Source organism: Suricata suricatta, chromosome 7, assembly GCF_006229205.1.
Source record: "Suricata suricatta isolate VVHF042 chromosome 7, meerkat_22Aug2017_6uvM2_HiC, whole genome shotgun sequence".
NCBI classification, from domain to species: domain Eukaryota; kingdom Metazoa; phylum Chordata; class Mammalia; order Carnivora; family Herpestidae; genus Suricata; species Suricata suricatta.
In genome coordinates this window covers 104,901,409-104,922,794 of record NC_043706.1, presented here as the reverse complement: position 1 = coordinate 104,922,794, position 21,386 = coordinate 104,901,409, and the positions used below count along the sequence as shown (strand labels likewise).

The 21,386-nt window shown below is 34.0% G+C and overlaps 1 pseudogene; it reads right to left on the bottom strand.

Moving 5' to 3' along the window:
* LOC115295323 overlaps window positions 1-11,931 on the bottom strand; it is a 17,477-nt pseudogene extending 5,546 nt beyond the window's left edge.
* Between the last annotated feature and the right edge of the window lie 9,455 nt (window positions 11,932-21,386).

Sequence of the window (21,386 nt, the reverse complement as noted above, 5' to 3'; positions counted from 1 at the left end):
GAAGGAAGGAAGGAAGAAAGAAAGAAAGAAAGAAAGAAAGAAAGAAAGAAAGAAAGAAAGAAAGAAAGGAAAGAAGGAAGGAAGGAAGGAAGGAAGGAAGGAAGGAAGGAAGGAAGGAAGGAAGGAAGAGAAAGAAAGAAAGAATGAACGAACCTACTTAATCTACCGTGGGCAATCCAAATGAAAGTTCTTTCAGTCTCCTTTAGGTCATAAGACTTTTTTTAAATCATTTTCCATTACGTTAGCTAGGTTTGATTATATGATGGAGGCAGAGGTCCCAGGAGACATGGTCAGTGGCATCTCTTCTGCATTCTATCATAAAAGCAAGACACAGGATCAGCCAAAGAGAAGGCGTAAAGTCACATTGTAAAGGGCATGGAGTGGATAATGGTGGACATTTTTGCCACCAACTACACTATGTGTTTAATATTAAAACAGGGGAGGAGTATTACTACTAATACTAATAGTGTGCACTGACTAGTTACTAATGTACCAGGTGTATGTGATTATACTTTATAAAGCTTTTATGAGGTAAGTTTTGTTATTCTAATTTTACCAGTGGGGGAACCAAGGCAAACAAGATGATGTCTGTGTGACAGTGAAAATACTGACGAGAATTTTTTTATGTTGAAAATTTAATAACTGTAAGTTATTCTGAGGTCTAAATATCTACTATTAGGAGAAAAAAAGAAAATGGAATCAACTTTACAAATAGATGATTCTAATACCTAAAATAAAATACTGTCACCTATTTCCATCATTCAGATATGTCTGTCTTCATGGAAAAGTAATTCTGTCTTTAATAAACTATTATAGTATAATACTATAGTATTATAGTGAAAATTATATTTAAATGTCTTTCTAGCTACATAATTACTATAGTAAATTCCTATCATAGTTTTTCCTATGCTCCATAGACATGACCAGAGTTTTTTGAATGAGACTGAACAATGGTACCAATTTGTCAGCACCTGGATTTTCTGTTTGTTTTTGTGAAAAGTACATTCATATCAAATATATATTAATACATACATTTAAACGTTCCCTTATTTACTGACTCATCCAACTTCAAACAGTTTATATGCCAAAGAAATGAGAGAAGGAAGAAGGCATAAAAGTTACTGAAAGTTGGAGGGGTTTTATATCAAGATAAAAATGCTTTATACTCATACTTAACCATAAAATATGGACAATAACATGAAAAGATTTCCTCATTGTATTATTTAGGAAGAACATGATTCTTAACTTTTTAGAAATCTGACTAATTTGTCTTAAAATTCTACTGTTTGTCAAACGTGATCAATTTTACGATATGGCTCATGAACATTAAGAACTAAGATCAGTTGATGGAGCACCTGGGTGGTTCAGTCTGACTTCGGCTCAGGTCATCATCTCAGGGTTCGTGAGTTCAAGCCCCACATTGGGCATGCTGCTGTCAGCCCAGAGAGCGCTTCAGGTCCTCTGTCCCTCTCTCCCTGCCCTCGCCCACTTGCACTCTCTCAAAAAAAAAAAAAAAAAAAATTAAGATTAATTGAAATTCTCTTTGGGTAGATTGAATGTTGCCCTCCATTATAAGCTACATGACTTTATGCAAGTTAATTTCTATAAACCTCGATTTCCCATTTATAATTAAGTAATGATACCTGCCCTGCCTTTCTAACTGGGTTTTGCAAAATTCTAAGTTGATAGTGTAGTGATGTTGTTTTGTAAACGGTAAAGCACTAGATAGATATCAAGAATGACTGATAGTGGCAATGTGACATGTGTTGGTGCCTCTGCTACACTGATCAAGAGTTTCAGAAGTTTGTAAAGACTCCTTCAAAATGTACACTCAACCTGTTACTAATTTAAACAATGTTCTATCACATATGGTAATGAGATAGAGCAATAGATCAAAACACTTATTAGAAGTTAATAAAAAAATAAAACCCCCATCTCTGTGGGACTGCACATTACAATTGAAAGAGTTTTGAATGACAATAAGTAAAAAAAAAATCAAAATAAGAACTGCCAAGTTTTCTATTCTTCCGCAACAATTCAATGATGAAACATCATGGCAGGTTTTATGATCTTCTAAGCAAGGTAGGATGGATATCAGCAATTTAATTTGAGAAAAGCAGGGAACACAATGTGTGGCAAACCTGGGAGGAACAACCATCATTTAAAGCTACTTACTTAATACATGGGAATTTAAGCTTTAGCTATAAAAAAAAAAGTAGTCTATCATGGATGATAATGTCAATAGTAGCCATTGTGTATTGAGTGTTTCTCTGTATCACTTCTTTACATGTACTGTCCTGTTTTTTTCTTAACAAGATCAGTATGGAGTATTATTTTCTCTTTACAAATAAGAAAACCAGCTTATAAAAGTGATATATTCTCTCCAGTGCCCCACAACTATTCGGCAGTGGGCTTAGTCCTCAGACTCAGCTCTAGTTACTGCCAAAGGGCTTGGGAGAGTGAGAATATTTCTGAGGCTTCAGTCATATTGTTTATTTGGAAACTTCTTATATATTTTTTGAACTAATTCAGTCTCATGTTACATAGAAATATATTACACATTGTGAGTGAGGAGAAATCCTTTCCCCCACTTAGAGAATTGCTTGTGAACAAAATAAAAATTTTAAAGTTTTATAATCTTGTTCAGTTTTCACAGAATTAGCAATATGTTCAAAGATTTACTTGAGCACCCAAGGATTTCCTTCACTAGGCACTAGGAGAACAGAAAAATAAATAATATGAATTACCAGTTCTGGAGGAACTTACAGCTTTCTTGGCAGGAGACACACAAAAATAATAACAATGCAAAAATTAATCTAAAAAATTTTAAATAGCAGTTTTAAATAACAAGTAATAATTTAAAAAATTGTAACAATAACAAATTTTTGATTTAATAAAGTTAAGGGAGAAAAGGACACTTCCTGGGAGGGATCAGAGAAAAGAGGCAAGCAGGGAAAGAAGAGATTCTGAAGGCTGCAATACTCCAGCCGGTTTATGGTGAATATTCACAGATAGAGACGGAGGAGATTATTCTAGGTGTAAAGATTTGCTTGAAATGGGGAGGCACAAATGGTGAAGCATACTCACTCTTTGGGTGGAGGAGCTGCAGGCAATAAAGCTGAAAAGGGAGTAGAGATGAGTAAGGGCTGGGTTAGAGAATTGTGACTGTATCAGTTTACAATGCTAGAGTTTGAATGAAGATCTGAAAAGCACAGGGCAATGCTTTAACAAGATTGACCTGTCCGTGTACATGAAAAAGGAGAGACTGGATGGATATGAGAGGCCTAGAGAAGACATTCTTGCAAGTAATCAGTCAAAAAGAGATTAAGATCTGTTCTAGAATTATAAGAAAGAAATAGAAAGAAAAGCCTGGATATGTAATACAGAGAATTTGCTGATTGAATGGATGTCGGCTTCAAAACACATGAAGTCTAAATAAATACTAACTCTAAGTTGTTCAGTCTAAGGAGGAAGATCTTATTCAGGCTGAACAAAAATGGGATAAGTTGAAGTTGAAATAATGTGGAGGCTTCCAAATGGAGATGTTAAGCACGTGTTAAACGTTTGGATTTGGCTCTCAGCATAGTAACTGGAGCTGTGAACATAGATTTTGAGATTAAATTGCACATGAAGTTGACTTTTGAGGTTCCTTCCAAAAAAGGAAATAGAGAGAGAGAGAGTAGAAATGGAACTGTTTGAAATGCCTGCATTTGAGATGTGAGAAGAAAAAGCAAAGCCTAGGATTCTGCATTATAATGGTTAAGGCAAAAGACTGCCTTGAAAAATAAAGGCAATTGTTATAAAGTGTAGTAGAAGTACAAGAGACTGAATTCTTTGTTTAGGATTGGTAATCTTGAGCGAATATTTACAATGAGCATCAGAGCCAAATTCATATTTTTAGATTTAAAAAAAAACCTTGTATAGAAGAACGGATCCAGGTAATTTGATCCACTAATTTGACATATTTGGAAGGTTTGAACAAATAGCCCAGATTTTCACTTTTATAAAATCAAATGAATGCTTTCCATTTTTTTCCCCTTTAAACCATGTATATACAGCCTAAGACTTCAAGCCTGGCCATAACAATCAGATGTGAAATAATAAAAAAGAATATTCTTTGGAAAAACTAGATGCAAACTTCAGTCTTTCAAAATAAAAACAAAAGGAAAAAACTTAAACCAAAACTCTTCATAAAATTGACCTTTTTTTTTTTTTAATGGTGGACTACAGGGAAAGAACAAAACAAAGGACCAGTCTTCTAAAGTAGAAACAAATAAATGCAGAAAGGAACTTGCCTGGTAGGGGAGGATGTCATAGGAAATCCAACGTAGGTATAGTAGGATTTATTGCAGGAGATGATAGATTATAACTTAGAGTTTATTATGTAACATAAGTATAGCATTTATCTAAAAAAAATTTTAAAGAAATTCTTCTTTGCTCATTTGAGGTGCAAAGGCCAGAGGAAATTATAGGAAATTGGGGAAATTGCAGCCAGCTGCCTCCTGTAGTCGTTAGCAGACATTGTTGACCCTCTCTTAAGGAGTACCCAAATGTGAACAAAGAAAAGCAGCATGCCAGTATTTCTTTCTAAAAGGTTAAAAACATCCAGGGAGTTTTTGAGCACCATGGCTTAAGCCTCTAGAATAGGCTTTCACAGTACCCAAGAAATCCACAGCATAAAACAGTTACGTGTGGCATCTAAAAAAGAAAAAAGGCACTGCACTCCAAAGTGGCATTTCCTGTACGGTCTAAAGATTGGAACCAAGTGTCTCACCTGCTAGAAGGTTCACACCCCATTCAGGCAGGACTCTTCATCTCTTTGTGCCTCTCAGTCACACAGAATCACGCCACCGATTGAAAACATATACACAAAATTTGTAAGTGATAAATTTATCTAACAAATATGTATATAAAGAAAATTATTCTTTTTGGTAAAATAAGCATTCACGTCTTTATCGGTTGAGTAACACTTCTTTCACTGTGCCGTTAGCAAGTGACAGAAAATTTAGAGTAAACTGACTTAAATATAAGTTAAATCTTTTCATATATATATATTTAATTTCAGATGAGTTTTTTCCCTCAGGGCCTCAAATGGAATGACCAAAGGCCTATTCTTTTCTACCTCTCTATTCTGTCTTCCATGGTAATAACTTTATCCTGAGGTTTCAGAATTGGTTCCTCTCGAGTTTTAGCTTCTCCCCTTTGGGTATATAATATGGCTTCTGCAGGTCTTGACTTCACTTCCTCATACCATGTTCCACTGGGTGAAAAAAATCCACTTTCCTCCCACCAGTCTCAGTAAATTTTCCTTCTCTCCCATAAACAATTACTGGACTATTCTTTAATCATTGTGGCTGAATATTGGGATAAGCCAATGGCTTACCCAAGCCCTACTCCCGGAATATATAACTGAATGAAATGTAGATTCAATTTCTCCACCATCACTTACAGAGAGAATAGAAAGAATGATTCCCTAGAAGAATGTTGTAGTGCTATTTTACCCTCTTTTCTTCAGATACAGATAAAAACAAAAAAGAGGGTGTGAAATAATGCTGAGTGACAAAAACACCATGTGTTCATTAAAATCTCCTAAACTCCTTAGTTGAGGGAAGGTCTAAATAGGACAGATTATCCTTGACCAGAGACTATTAATAACTTCATAATATTATACAAAGTAGAGCTCAGAGCAAACTATAGGCTTATTTCATATACCAATCAAATATAATTACTGAATCAGAAGAAAAGGAGACAACTTAAAAAACAGAACTATTTTGGTGGTATTCACCTAAAGAGAAAACTCTTATCAGTCATGATAAGACCCTAGTACATTTATCACCAGGCAGATGCATTATTTTTCCTGATACTATATACTTCTCAGTACATCTCCATCAATATATTTAATATATCTGTCTAATTTTCAAGTTCTGTTGAGTCTTCATTTCTGAGGTTGAAATTCCTAATAGAAAAAAGAAAATTTTTTTCAGTGTAGGTTATTAAATTAGTTCCCTGGAATAAATCAACTTCTGGAAAAGCTGAGTCGCATAGGCTTTCACAGACCGAATCACTCTTATCAATAAATAGGCAAATACTAAATACGTGCTATAGTGTTAGCTGTCTATAAGGTTTTGAGATCCATATGGCTGAGAGGCCAAATGCTTATGGAACTCAGATGAAAAAGAAAACATGAGGCCTTTTCTGACTTTTCAACGATATGCAGCACTGCTACAAGTTTTCCACTGCTACGAGAAATATGCTGGGAATTTCAGGAAACAGAAGGGCTTACATGACCACACCAAATTTTTTTACCCACTTGTGAATTCAGCAAATACTCATAAAGAGAAGGAAAGGATATTTGATAAGGAAAAGAAAAAGAAAATGTAAAAAATCTTTAAATAATTGATTTTAATTTTAAATATTACTGGAGGAAAATTGGGGAGAGGGGAAAATATCTTTCTACTATTATGATAACTTGGGAAGAACACTTTATTTTGAAAACTTGGTAATGTAAATATTGATTCTCTTTAAATCATGGTTCTAGATTTCATGGAGGATTACAGAGATGTCTTATCCCTTCATTGGTTTAAAAATTATTTATAATTCTAATACCTGTTACCTTCCTTTGATGATGATAGAATAATAAAAAAGAGTACTGACATATATATAAATTTAAACCATGCTATATATAAAGAAAGAGAAAATAAATAATACTTAATGATAAAAAGAGAAGATCAATGATATCCCAGGTAATTTTTTAAGATTTAAAAAATATTAATAATTTTAAGTCTATTATTTCCAAGTTGAATAGTATTTAATCTAATACCAATGACAGGCAAGAGAGGGTTAGTCATATTTTGATGAAGCCTTTGTAGAAAAGACCTTGACAGAAACAAAATTGTTTCTGTATTATGACAAAAAAAGAAAGAGTTGTATATAGTTGCCGGTGATATTTATTTTTTGTTTTGTTTACAAAGTTGCTTATTAGCTATAACTGCCATTGTTTTTAGCTACCTGTGCCATATATTTTCAGGATATGCTTAACTTTAAAATTAATTTTAGTATAATTCCCACCTCATGTTCTTTTTCCCATACATTACAAACATATCATATAGAACCTCAACCACATTCTATGTTTTCCCTGATCTGTAGAAACAACACAAAAATCAACATCATTTTAATTTTTAAAAATTTACTGGTCTTCCTACTGAAAAGATTTGCATTTCCCTGATGAATAATGTTAAACATCTTTTCATCTGTGTAAGTTTTATGGGGGAAATGTCTATTCAAATCCTTTGCTGATTTTTAATATTTTTATGATTATATAGGTGTTTTGGATATTCTGGATACCTCTCTGCCTTATTAGATATATGACTTATAAATATTGTTTCCCATTCTATCTGTTGTCTTCATTTTCCTGATGGTATCATTTACAGCACAAAGTTCCTAATTTTGACATAACCCAATTTATTTACTATTTTCGTTTGTCACTGTGGTTTTGTTGCCATATCTAAGAAATCACTGCTTACTCCAAGTAAATGAAGATTTACTCCTAAATTTTCTTGTAAGAGTGGTATAGTTTGTATGTTCTGTAAGGAAGGGGTCCAACTTCATTCTTTTTTATGTGGTTATTCAGTTGTTCCACCATCTTTTGTTATAAAGACTGATCTTTCCCTAGTTAATTGTCTTGATACCCTTGTCAAAAATAAATTAACCATAAATATAAGAGGTTATGGCTGGACTCTCAATTACACTGTATTTATGTGTAAGTCTATCCTTAATGCTAGTATCACCCTATCTTGATAACTGCAGCTGTGTATTAAGTTTAGAGATTGGCAAACATGAGTCTTCCAGTTTTGTTCTTTTTCAAAATTGTTTTGGCTCTTCTGGGTTTATTCATTTCCAGGTGAATTTGGGGATCATCATGTCAGTTTCTGGAAAAAAAAAAAACAAAAAAAAAACAAAAAAAAACCTTGGTACTGTGATAGGGATTGTGTTGAATCTACAGATTAGTTTGTCAATATTCTCATGTCAAAAATATTACATCCTCCAGCCCATAAACATGGGATGCCTTTCCATTTTTTAGGCTTTCTTTAATTTCTTTCAATAATATTCTATGATTTTCGGTTGTACAAGTATTGTACTTCATTGCCTATTAAGAATTTTACATTTTTTGATGCTAATATGAGTGAGATTATATTCTTAATATCATTCTAGATTGTCATTGCTAGTATATAGAAATACAATTGATTTTAGTATATTGGTCATGTATCTTGCAAATTTGCTACGCTCGCTTATCAATTCTAAGATTTTTTAGTGGATTTTTTAAGATTTTCTATAGAACAGATTCTATCACCCACAAATACAGATCGTTTTAACTTTCTCCTTTCCAATCTGGATGACTTTTCTCTTTTCACTGCCTAACTCACCTGGTTAGTACAATGCTAAATAGAAACAGTGAGAGGATACATCCTTATCTTATTCCTCAACTTTTGGGGAAAGAAAGCATTCAATCTTCATCACCAAATACCTTAGCTGTGCATTCTTTATAGATGTCCTTTATCAGATTGAGGAAAATTCCTCCTATTCCTAGTTTGTTGCGTTTGTATTGTCATGAATAAGTGTTAGATTTTGTAAGCCAATAATAGTAATAATTATTACTTTATACTCTCTTAGATATTCTTTTTAAAAATTTTTTTAATGTTTATCTATTTTTTTGAGAGACAGACAGACAGACAAAGTATCAGCGAGGAAAAGGCAGAGAGAGAGAGAGAGAGCCACAGAATCCAAAGCAGGCTCCAGGCTCTGAGCTGTCAGCACAGAACCTGATATAGGGCTCAAACCCACTAACCATGAGATCATGACATCAACTGAAGTTAGACACTCAACTGACTGAGCCACCCAGATACCCTTTACTTCATACAGTCTTGTGTCTCAGTGAAGCTGAAAGAAGAAAAGAGAGCAAGTGTACATATTTCTAGTTTGTCACATTAACCTTATTTATAATTTTGTAATTCTCTTCATTTCTTTTTGTGGATTTTAGTTACCATTTGGTGTCATTCTCTAGTTCCAATACAACTTTGCTTCCACCTATCTCCCTTGTGCTGATGTTGTCAAATATATGACATTTCTATAAATCCAAAATAAAATCATATACATAGGTTTCATAAATTTTTTCTTTAAATCAGGTAAGAGAAAAAAAAGAAATGTGCAATTATGAGGTGTTTTTTTTTACACCTACGTTCACAAGTGACTTTATTGGCACTCTTTTTTGCTTTTGTGGATTAGATGTAATGTCTGTTGTTATTTGCATTCAACCTGAGGAACTTCCTTTCATATTTCTCCTATGGAAGAGCTGTTAGCAACAAATTTTCTCAGCTTTTGCTCTCTGACAATGTGTTTGTTTCACCTTCATTTTCAAAAGATAGTTTTGGTATTTATAAAATTCTTGTTGGCAGTTTTTCACTTAGCATTTCTAATATGTCATCCCTCTGAGTTCCCTCTTCTGTTGTTTCTGATGAGAAGTCAACTATTAATCTTATTGAGGTTTTCTTGTACTTGACAAATATTTTTTTTTACTGCTTTTAAGATTCTCTTTGTCTTTCAATGTTCAGTGTATGATTGAGACAAATATGGATATATTTGCACTTTTTTCTATTTGAAATTCTTAGGTGTGTAGATTAAAGTTTTCCATCAACTTTCAGGAGTGCTTAGTCCTTTTTTATTCATTATTTAATTCACTCTTTTTGCTTCTTTCTTCTTCCTGCTGCTGGTAGTCCCATTATGCATATTGGTGTATTTAACATTTCTTTGAGCTCATTTTTCTTCATTCTTATTTTTTATTGTATTCAAGTTCTGTAATCTCTAATGATTTATTTTCAAATTTGCTAATTATTTTTCTGCCAGCTCAAATCTACTGGTGAGCTCCTCTAGTGAATGTTTATTTTGATAATTTTTACTTTTCAACCCTAGAATTTCCATTTGGTTTTTTTCAAAATAATCTTTATCTCTTTATTGATATTCTCTATATGATGAAACATTGTTCTCACACCTTCCTTTAATTATTATGTATGGTTTTATTATTTCCTTCTATTCTTTGCATATTCTTATAATGGTGCTTTGAGGTCTTTCTAAGTTCCAGATCTGGACCCCATTCAAAATAAGTTCAGTTGCCTGTTCCTTTTTGCTTGTATATGGGTCATCCTTTCTTATTTTTTGCATGTTTTATAATTTTTGATGAAAAATTGGAAACTTAAATAATATATTGTAGCAACTTCTGGAGACTGATACCCTTTCCCATGGACTGATGTTGCAGCTGTTTGCTTAGTCATTTATTTGTTCAGTGCACTCACCCATCTGACTCTGTGAAGTCTACTTCTCCTCAATGCGTGGCCTCTGAGGTCCCGGTCAGATATTTTTTCTTGTTTTTATCTTTTAGCATTTCTACCTCCACATTGCCTCTAGGACTACATAGGCCACTTATTGTTCAAAAGTTGTATTTAAGCCGTGTTTATCCAGTTAAATTTTTACACTTTGTCACTGGACGTACATGTAACTTAAAGACCATTACCACAGTTCAAGGAATTTATGTTGTTACCCATGCTCAATCAGGGACAAGTAGCTTCTATTTTGCCTCTCTTATAATTTCTGAAAAGGCACAGCCTTGAGAATGCATAGTCTGTCACACTGCCAAGAATGCATAAGATTTTACTTTTAAGATTGGCTTCTTAGAAGTGACTCCTTCTTGAGAATAGTCTATAATTCAGTCAATGGTCTTGTGCTTAAGTGCAAATCCTGCTTGAGATTCTCTCTCTCCCTCTTTCTGTCCCTCCCCTGCTCTCTCTCTCAAATAAACTTTAAAACAGTAAAATGAAATGAAATGAAGTGAAATAAAATAAAATAATAAAAAGATGAGATTATCTCCCAGTGCATAAAACATTAAATCTGAAAATGACTTTAAAGGAGATGGTAGACAGAATAATGACCTCCAAAAGATTTAGATGTTTTAATACCCAAACTCATAACTATGTTATGTTACCTGGCAAATAAAATTTTAAGGTTGCATCTAACCTTAAATTAATGAATTTTTAATAAATTTCCAGGTTTGTCCAATGTAATCATAACTCAAATGAGAAAAAGAAGGTAGAAAAGTGAGTATCAGATGTGATGTGAAAAAGACTTGACTCACCATTGCTGGCCTTGAAGATGGAAGGGAGCCAAGACCAAGGAATGTGGGTGGCCTCTAAAAGCTGGAAAAAAAAACAAGAAAAGTTATTTTTCCCTAGAACTTTCAGAAGGAAACAGCCTTGCTGACACCTTGATTTAACCTCTTGGGACCCATTTCAGACTTCTGTCCTCCAGAGCTTTACAATGATGAATTTATGTTATTTTAAGCCATTAAGTCTGTTTTTGTTATTGTTGTTGTTGTTGTTGTTATAGCAACAATAGAAAACAAAAAAAATCACTGGGCTTTATACTCACATTTTACAAATGAGATATTAAGGCTCAGAGAAGTGAGGTGACTAGCCTCAAATCCCAGAGGTAGTAGAGGCAGAACTTGCTGATTTAAATTTTCCATACAACATAGAAACCAGTCCACACAGTCATCTCTGGCACTGATAGAATGGGAATGATAACACATGGTTTTCAGGGTAAACTATGGGTTAAAAGATCTAGTCCCATGACTGGCAAAGACCTCACCATCATCAAATGCTAACCTGTGTGCTCACTATCCTCATCTCTCCTTTTTCTACTACTACCATTCTAATAAACCACTTCCTTGTATCAAATTGTATCTCCTATCTATAGCTTATGCACATCATTCTTGACTTTACCCTTCATGTTTTAAAGAAAACATCTATACCTGAAAGTATTTGATATAGATAATCCTCCAGAGTGTTCTTCTTCAGACTGAGCATCCTGGATTTTATTCTTCATCTGGCATGGATCAGAACTCTTGCCTCCTTGCTTCTGTTCCACACATGAAAAGCATTACTTCACTCAGAGGCATCCTTCCTGAAAATGACATCCAGAGTCATATGAAACATCCATTTACCTGTTGACAAAAGCAGAGCTAACCAGGGCAATTTTCTATATAGTTCTATTAATGGTTTCTCCATCTCACACTAGGTTGCATCTCCTGCCATGTAGTTGGCTTGGGGTTCTCAATTCCTTAAAAAAAAAAAAATTTAGCATTTGTTCATGTTTAAAATGAACATCTTGGGGACGTCTGAGTGGCTCAGTCAGTTAAGCATCTGACTTCATCTCAGATCATGATCTCGCAGTTCAACAGTTTGAGCCCCATGTGAGGCACTGTGGTGAAAGCTCAGAGTTTGGAACCTGCTTCAGATTCTGTGTCTCCCTCTCTCTCTCTGCCCCTTCCCCACTCATGCTCTGTCTCTCTCTCTCTTTCAAAAATAAATAAGCAAGAAAAATATTTTAATTAAAAAATAAAATAAGCATCCTTTAAAGTCTGACCCATATTTCCAAATTATTAAGCCTTCTATAGATGTTCACTTTGTCATGCAATGTAATTTAGATCTTCATCTACCTATCAGGCTGGTGTCACATGACATGTAACACAATCACAGGTAAATATGTAAGAATGAGAGATGGATGAGCATTAGGAATTTAAGAGAGAGCCCAGTACAGTGGATCCCAGAATCTTAGATTTTGTGGATCAAGATAAATTTTAAATACATTGTTGGGGACCAACTAGAATTAATAGTCTCTTATTTTGACACAAGTGATGTTCATGAAAATAGAAACACAATAACTTATACTCATACTATATCATAATTTTAATATTCAAAAAATAGAAAGAGCAGAAATCTGAAAATGAAAATTAGTCATTTCTTTAAAAAATACAGTAGATGTTTATATGCACACACACACCAATAAATATATATACTCCATACACTATAATTGTCTGTATATTTTCATTTACCCACAGATCAATGAAAATTTCTTCAAGGTTGACACATGTCCTTGGAACCATTTAGTCACCACTCTCATACTTTGTCTAATTATATTCAGTATCCTAAATATGTTTCATTCATTGATTTATTCACATATTTTTTAAGTAGTTTGGTCAGTTTTTAATGTCTTCTCTATATTCTAGGATGTGATATATACAAATAGAAAACCTGGAAGTTTTGTAGGGCCCGTTATTTCTGTATATTTTTCTTCCATATTGCACTTCACTTTTCTCTTTCTAATATTTGCTTTCTTTTATTTAATGCAAAAGTATTTTTCATTGACAAAGAAGGTATAAACAGAATACTACCACGTGGTTACCTTTCTTTTATATCACATGAATGTCTATAAAATATATATACTTAAAATATATTTTTTATTTATATTATATTTAAAATAATATATATTAAATATATCTTAAACAGTCTTTTAATTCAGTAACATAAGACAAAACAGAGGAAGAGTATATCTATCTTATATAAGGGCATGACTTGAAGCTGAAAGATAAAATACACAGTTTCTGCCTTTCCATATCTTATAGACTGCATTGGTCCACAGCAACACTCTAAAATTAAGTAATTTCATGTTATATAACTCTTCTTGAGAATGTGGAGAATCTGTTATCACCAAGACCCATTCAACAATACTCATGTAGAACTGAGTGATTTCCACACCCTTGGATGTGGCAAGATTTCATTTTTTTTTTTTTTTTAGTCCTTGCCATTCCTGAGAGTCATCTACACGATGAGACTAAGTGTTGGTTGCATCACTCATGAAATGTACCCATGTCTTTATCAGACATGGCAAGAAATAATGATGACTTCTACTAAACCCGGCTTTACTTCACTCACTTTTATTACTAGGCTAAAGGGTAAACAGACAAGAAAAGATTACAATATTAGGACAATATGTGCTACAATCAAAGTATGTATCATGCCATATACCTGAGCTGTACCAAACAAAATAAAACCACATATATGTAGTTATAATGTAGTTTAGTGTAGCCATGTTTAAGAGTTGAAGCAACGCTGTAAATTGTAAGCACCTGGTAAACTGTTTTCTGGCCACGCTGCCGTGCCAGCTAAACTGTGGCCTTTTCCTGGCACAACCTCAATGAAACAGGGTTTATTTTGTCCCACCCAGGGACTGAGTATTTTAATGGTCATGGATACGCTTCACACAGGTGCTAGTTTCAGTCCCAGTGGTGTGTGTCATATTCTGGCAAGAGGCACTGCGTGAAAGTTTTCAAGGCTGAAAATAAAGCCTAGAAAAACATGCAAACAATGTAGTGTTTGTGGATTTGGATTTCTTCTTCTTCTGGAAAGAATTCTAACATTTCTACCATGTTCCCAGCAGGAAAGACTTTTCTTTTTTTTTTTGGTCTTTCTTTCTACTTACTGACATGGAATGTCAAGTATTTAGGGGAACTAATTGTATCAGTCTGCCAACTTCAGAACCATGGTAATTTGTAGTAGGATTGACTGGTATTGACAGAAAAGAAAATAATTCTCTTTGGAGTTTTTATTTTTCCAGTATGCTTTAAGGAAGCACAGGTGCAAAGCCTTTGCAGTCAAGAAAAACAACAAAATTTATACATACTTGAAGCTAATACCACCTTCTTATGAATGAAGATAATCTTATCTGAAGTATGAACTAATTTATATGCCACTAGAACAAAGCTGAGATCCTTGTAATTTTTGTGAATCATAGCTAACAATCAAGGGTCATCTCTCAGTCCCAGTCCTTCCCTGAACTCTGTGCTGAAAACTGAAATATTAGATAGGGTATGTCTGTTAAATATATAAAGGAGGAGGATCTCTCTCCTTTCTGCAGCTCTGTGTTTGGGAGGCTTAGATCTTTTATTCAAATGAAACTGACAATTTAATAAGATAAACCAGGCATGTGGAAAGACTGTGTTTGATCAATCCTAGATTTTATTTCTAATCTCCACCTCAGCACAGTGACCCTCTGTCTCTGTCCAGGTCTAGTTTCCAGGTGGTCACACACCACCTCTGATCTGCTCATCTAGACTATGAATGATCAAGTATGTTTTAGTCTAGAGTAAGAGGTTATTGTTACATTCTCTTCTGGCCATCCTTCCTGGAAAGAGAAAGTAGGCGTTCAAGATCATCTCATTTCATCATGATGTCAGCTGCATTCATTGTTTTCTTAGGACATCCTGACCTGTTCTTTCAGCAAAATCTTTCATCTCTATACCTCATACCTGACTGCTAAATGTTCTACCTCAACTTGGAAAGCAACATACACTGCAGTTTTCAATTTTGCTCTCTGCACACACTGCAAATTTTTAAAGTCATCTTCTAAGGGTTAATATTTAACTCCTCACCCAATTCCAATTAACCTAAACATCTTGAATAGCAAGTGTAGCAAAAGCAAGAACTCATTTGTTGAAGATTTACTCACTTCTCATTGAATAGAGACTTGCATAAGGATAATTTCATTAAATTACACCAAAGTTTTAACCACTAAGTTTCTGAACACTGCTATTATGTTACTTTCTGATATACTTTTAAATCCACTTGTCTTTTAACAATTGTACAGCATACAAGATATATGTATGACTTTGAATCAAGTACCTAGAAAGAAAAAAGAAAGAGTTTAAAAGGGAGGTGACATCAGCAAGATAGTGAAACAGAAAACTTTGGGCCCTCTTTCCCCCCATAGACACACAGATTCCACAACAAATGGACCAATTCCACCTGTGAGAAATTCAGAAACCAGTTGAGAAGCACCTGCATCCCAGGTGCACACAAAACCAGCCACACTGAAGCCAGTAGGAAAATCTGAGATACCTTTCATCATATTCCTCCCTACCACAGAACCATATAATTAGAGGGAAACCTCAAGCTCTCATCTTCACTGTGAGGAGGGAAGGAAAGGACTGGACCATATACTCAACTTTCTGATTTTTCTGAGGGACACCTGAAGGACTGGTTTCTGTCTTGCCTAATTCCGAGTTCTAACAGAAAAAGGACTCCAGATTGGGAGCCATTGAGAATGAAGACAGCAATTTATTATGTAAACTCTTGCCATTGCACTTCCCCTGGCTCAGAGCAGAGGAAGCATGTAAAAAACTCTAAACCCCGTGCTTCTCCTGGAGAAGGAAGGATTTGGACCATGTTTCCAAGGTCACAACTTTTCCAGGGCTGCCAAAGCATTGGTTTCTGTCTCTCATGTCTCAGGCAGCTGATGGTCCCAGGATTACTGTAGACCTACTAGAGTTCTGGAGAAGGCTTAGACTTGTATGCATTCACCACCCCACCTGCCCCGAGCCCATCTCCCAACTCAGTGCAACACAACTGGTAAGATTCCTAGTCCCTGGCTTATCTCTGGAAGTGAAAGAGAACACAGATACACAAAACATATCTGATAAGCATTTTATATATATAATATATAAGGAACTCTTATAAGGCAAAAAAAAAAAAAGAAAGAAAAAGAAAAGAAATTAAAAAACTGTGAAATTAGGTGATTAACTAGTTGTTACTTAACCTTCTAATTTTTGTATAAGTCTAATTACATGAAATAGAAGTTGGGGTTTTGATTTTTTACTTTGCTTTTCTGTTTGGAGTGTCATTGTAACTACTGTATCATAAACAATGGAAAATAATTGCATATGTTAAAAAAAATAAATTGTGTTATATTCAAAAAAAAAGAAACAGGAAATAATCTCAAAAAATAAAATAAAATAAAATAAAATTCAAAAAAAACAGAAGAAAAAATAAAAAAAGAAAAAATAAATAAAAGAAAAAGAAAAAGGAAAGCAAAGCAAAGAAAGAAAAAATGAAAAGAAAGAACAATAAAGAACAAAACCCAAAATATAACCACCAACAAAAAGTTATCTCAATTTTTAAATGGACAAAAATCTTGAATAGATATTTCTCCAAAGAAGACATACAAATAGCCAACAGGTATATGAAAAGATGCTCAATATCATTATTCATTAAAAAAACGTAGACTCAAAACCACAATGACATACCACCCAACACATGTTAGGATGGCTATTATTTTTTTAAAAATCCAAAATAACAAGTGGTGGCAAGAATATAGAAAAATTGGAACCCTTAACACTCTTGGTGTGAATATAAAATGATGTAGCTGTTATAGAAAACAGTGTGGAGTCTCCTAGAAAGATTAAAACTATAACTACTATATAATCTAGCAATCCCATTTTCTGGATATTTATACAAAAGAATTGACAACAGTACTCCAAAAAGGTATTTGCATTCCATTGTTCATTGAAACATTATTCACCATAGTTAAGAGTTAGAAACGACCTAAATGTCCATTGACAGATGAGCGGATAAAGAAGATATGGTATACATATATTTTATATTATATTGTCTTTAAATACAATGTAATATAATATAATATAATATAAATATTATATGTTTTAATATTATACAGTTTTTAAAAAGAAGGAAATCCTGCCATATGCTAGGATGGATATACCTTGAGGACACTGTGTTAAGTGAAATAAGCCAATCGCAGAAGGATAAATACTACATAATTCCACTTATATGAGGTATTTAAATAATCAAGTAAAAGCAGAGTTTCATGGTAGTTGCTAGAGGCTGGGAAGGGGGGAATGTAGAGTTGTTCAACAAGCATATATAAAGTTGCATTATACAAGATGAATAAATTCTATAATCTGTTCTACTACACTGTACCTATACCTAACAATACTGTATTGTACACTTAAAAATTTTTTAAGAGGGTAGATTTCATCTCATGTTAAGCTCTTAAGAAGTAATTGAAGTATATGGAACTCAGTGTTGAACTAAAAGATTAGTTACTATAAACTCATAAAATAACATAATGTATATTATTTTCATGCAAATTATATTTATAATTTTGGAATATTCTGCCTAAGAAATTTTGATATATTCAACAAAAGCGTATTCATCTCTCTTGCACAGTATTATAATAATTTGCACATACGCATTGATAGGATATAGGAATATATATAAAAATAAAGAGGAGGGGTGTCTGGATGCTCAATCAGTTAAGCATCTGACTCCCTTGTTTTTAAATGTTTATTTATTTTTGAAGGAAAGAGAGACACAGTGTGAGTGGAGGAGGGGCAGAAGAGGGGGAGACACCAAACCAAAGCAGGTTCCAGGCTCTGATCTGTCAGCACAGAGCCTGTAGTGTGGGACTTGAACTCAGTGACTACAAGGTCATGACCTGAGCCAAAGTTGGTCACCCAACCGAATGAGCCACCCAGGTGCCCCAAACACCTGACTCTTGATTTTGGCTCAGGTCATGATTTCAAAGTTTGTGGGATCGAGCCCCACATTGGACTCTGCGCTGAGCATGGAAACTACTTGGGATTCTCTTTCTCCTTCCCTCTGTCCCTACCCTGCTTGTATTCTCTCTCTCTGAAAATAAACAAACATTTCTTTGAAAGTTGAAGAAAAATTTCTTAATAGCTCTAATCATCAGGGAAATGCAAACAAAATCACAAATTTGTGTCATCTTACACCTGTTAGAATGGTTAAAATAAAAAACACAAGAAAGAAAAAGTGTTGACAAGGATGTGGAGAAAAAAGGAATGCTCACGGACTGTTGCTGACAATGAAATTTGTACAACAACTATGGAAAACAGTATAGAGGTTCCTCAAAAAATTAAAAATAGAAATACCATATTATCCAATAATTCCACTACTGAGTATTTATGGAAAAAAACAAAACAAAACAAAACAAAAACACTCATTCCAAAGATATATGCATGTCTATGTTAGTGTAGCATTATTTACAGTAGCCAAGATGTGAAAGCAATCCAAATATCCATCCATAGATAAATGGATACAGAAGATATATAAGATACACATAATGGAATATATCAACCATAAAAAATAATGAGATCTTACCATTTGTGACAACATGGATGGACCTAGAGGGTAAAATGCTAAGAGAAATAATTAAATTAGAGAAAGGTAAATATGATATAATTTCAATCATATATGGAATTTGGGAAACAAAGCAAATGAACAAACAAAGAAAAAGAGACAAACAAAAAGCCAGACTCTTAAATACAGAGAAAAATTGGTGGTTGCCAGAAGGGAACCGGAGGGATGAGTGACATAGGTGAAAAGGATTGAGTGTACTTACTCTGATGAGCACTGAGTAATGTCTAGAATTGTTGAATCATTATATCATACACCTGAAACTAATATAAGACTGTATGTTAATTGTACAAATAAATAAATGAAAATTTAACATGAAGAAACAACTGGAAAGGGGTACAGGGTGCAAAGAAGTATGGAAATGATTTTATCTTGCACTTTCTTCGTATCAAGAACTGTCCCAGCTACAAACCTTATAATAAAGATGTAGAGCTCAATGTGTAGAAAATTTTCATCACATAAGACTAGAAAGGCTAAAATTCATGAGTCTTGGTGATTTTAAAAAACTGAAGTGAACATTTACGGACATAAAAACTATTCTTTAAATGAGGAAACATGTAACTAAAGTAAGCAATGTTTCCTCTCTCTTTTTCTTTCCCTCTATCTTTCCCCTTTTTACTTATCCATCCTCTACCCCCTACCCCACCCCCACCCACACATTTAACTATGTGTGGAATGGCTATTTGGAGTTCTTTTCCTCAAAATATTATGCAATCTTAGGTTTGGGTCTTAAAAATATCAAAAGTTGTTTTCTTCTTATTTCTCTTAGGCTTTCATTTTGATTCTTTGCAGCTTATCTTAAGAATTCTAAGACCTTGATAAAACTTAGAATGAAGAATGATGTTGCCTAGGGAATGTCCGTGAGCTAGCTAGGTATCTTACTTCAGCCACTTTGATGAAAAAGGTAAACAGTATGGAATGCAGATTATGATTGGTCTGTTTTCATTCTCTTCTCTTGTGATAATGACTGTCAGCTATGCATGCACATGAATCAGCATTTTTCTTTATCTTTTTTTTTTAACAAAAGCAATGAGACCCTAAAGTAACTCTGAAAATAAGACTCCATGTGGTTTTTGAAGTTCCAAATTTTGAACATTCTTTATCTGGCATATAGAATAATACTATATCACGTTTGTGACGTCTGGTCATGGCTCAAAAATCTACAGTCACATGCTTTAGATATTTGCTCGTAAATGAGGACAGTCTATGGAATGTGAAACCATGTTCTACCCAAATCTGAAACGTTTTCAGCTTAATCTTTCAACAGTTATCTTTAATCTGACCTTGAAACAGTGATTGTTTTTCATCTTCAAGGAATATGCCAGAATTACAAACAACACTTAGTCGATTCACTCCTGTTTATCTTGCCAAACAAAGGTTTCTTATCAGCCTCATATTGACACACCACCCTGGCATCATAACTTGACTCAGACAGTCATTAAAAGCCTCTGAAAGCACTTAATGTAAAAGTCATCATTCTTCCCTGACACCTGTTTTCTTCTTGGTCAACTACTTAGGGACACTAGAGCCATTTTCTACCCATTGTTTAGGGTTCCCATCAATCATTACAAAATACATTTAAATTTAAGTCCAGATCATTTATGCTTTGGTGTGAGACATTTGAACAACCCTAAGTTAACACTTAGAAAAGAAGCAGAATATATTTTCTTAATTTGTTCCTGTCAACAGAAGGCATATTATCATCACCCATAATACACTAACACTTTCCACAATCAGGGTACAGAGAATACCAATAAATATAAAATATGGTCATGATGAAAACTAAAGATCTAGTTTGGTAGAAAAAGCACCAAAAGATTTTTGTGTCTGTATTACCAAAGGTACTAATATATTAACAATAGTGTTATGTGCCAAAAGATTGAAGTATAGGTCACAAGCATCAGAGAATAAAAGGAAAAAGAAAAGAGCTGGAATGAATCAGTGACATCTGATAGAACAAGTGGGGTGGCTGTGAAAGACAGGGTGGGCTTAGAAATATAGTGGGAAATAGGGTGTTCTGGACACACACCTTAAAATTAACATTGCAAATTAATTCACATCTCAGAGAAAAAAAACTAATATTCTAGGGATATTTTTCTGACAGGCATGGACAGTAGTGATAACTGTAGGCAAATGTGTGTGCGTATTAAATGATCAATTAGGGACATAGTGCTAAGGAAAACTTTGCCCTAAATGCTGAAACACACACACACACACACACACACACACACACACAATATGCATTTACTCAAGACACTTACATTTTATGTGAATTTTCAGCTCAGCAGCATTAAAAAATTGGGCAACTTAATAATGTTATCCTGCAAAAACACAAAACAAAAATTTAAACTATATCGGATTAGATGAGTTATCTTTAGCCCGTCTGTTGTCAGAGAAAATAAAAGTTCCTGAGAAAGCAAAAGTGATTGAAGTCTATCCTTTCCCTCCCCGCCCTGGATCCACTTCAGGCAGCCTTGGGAGTGAGTGTAT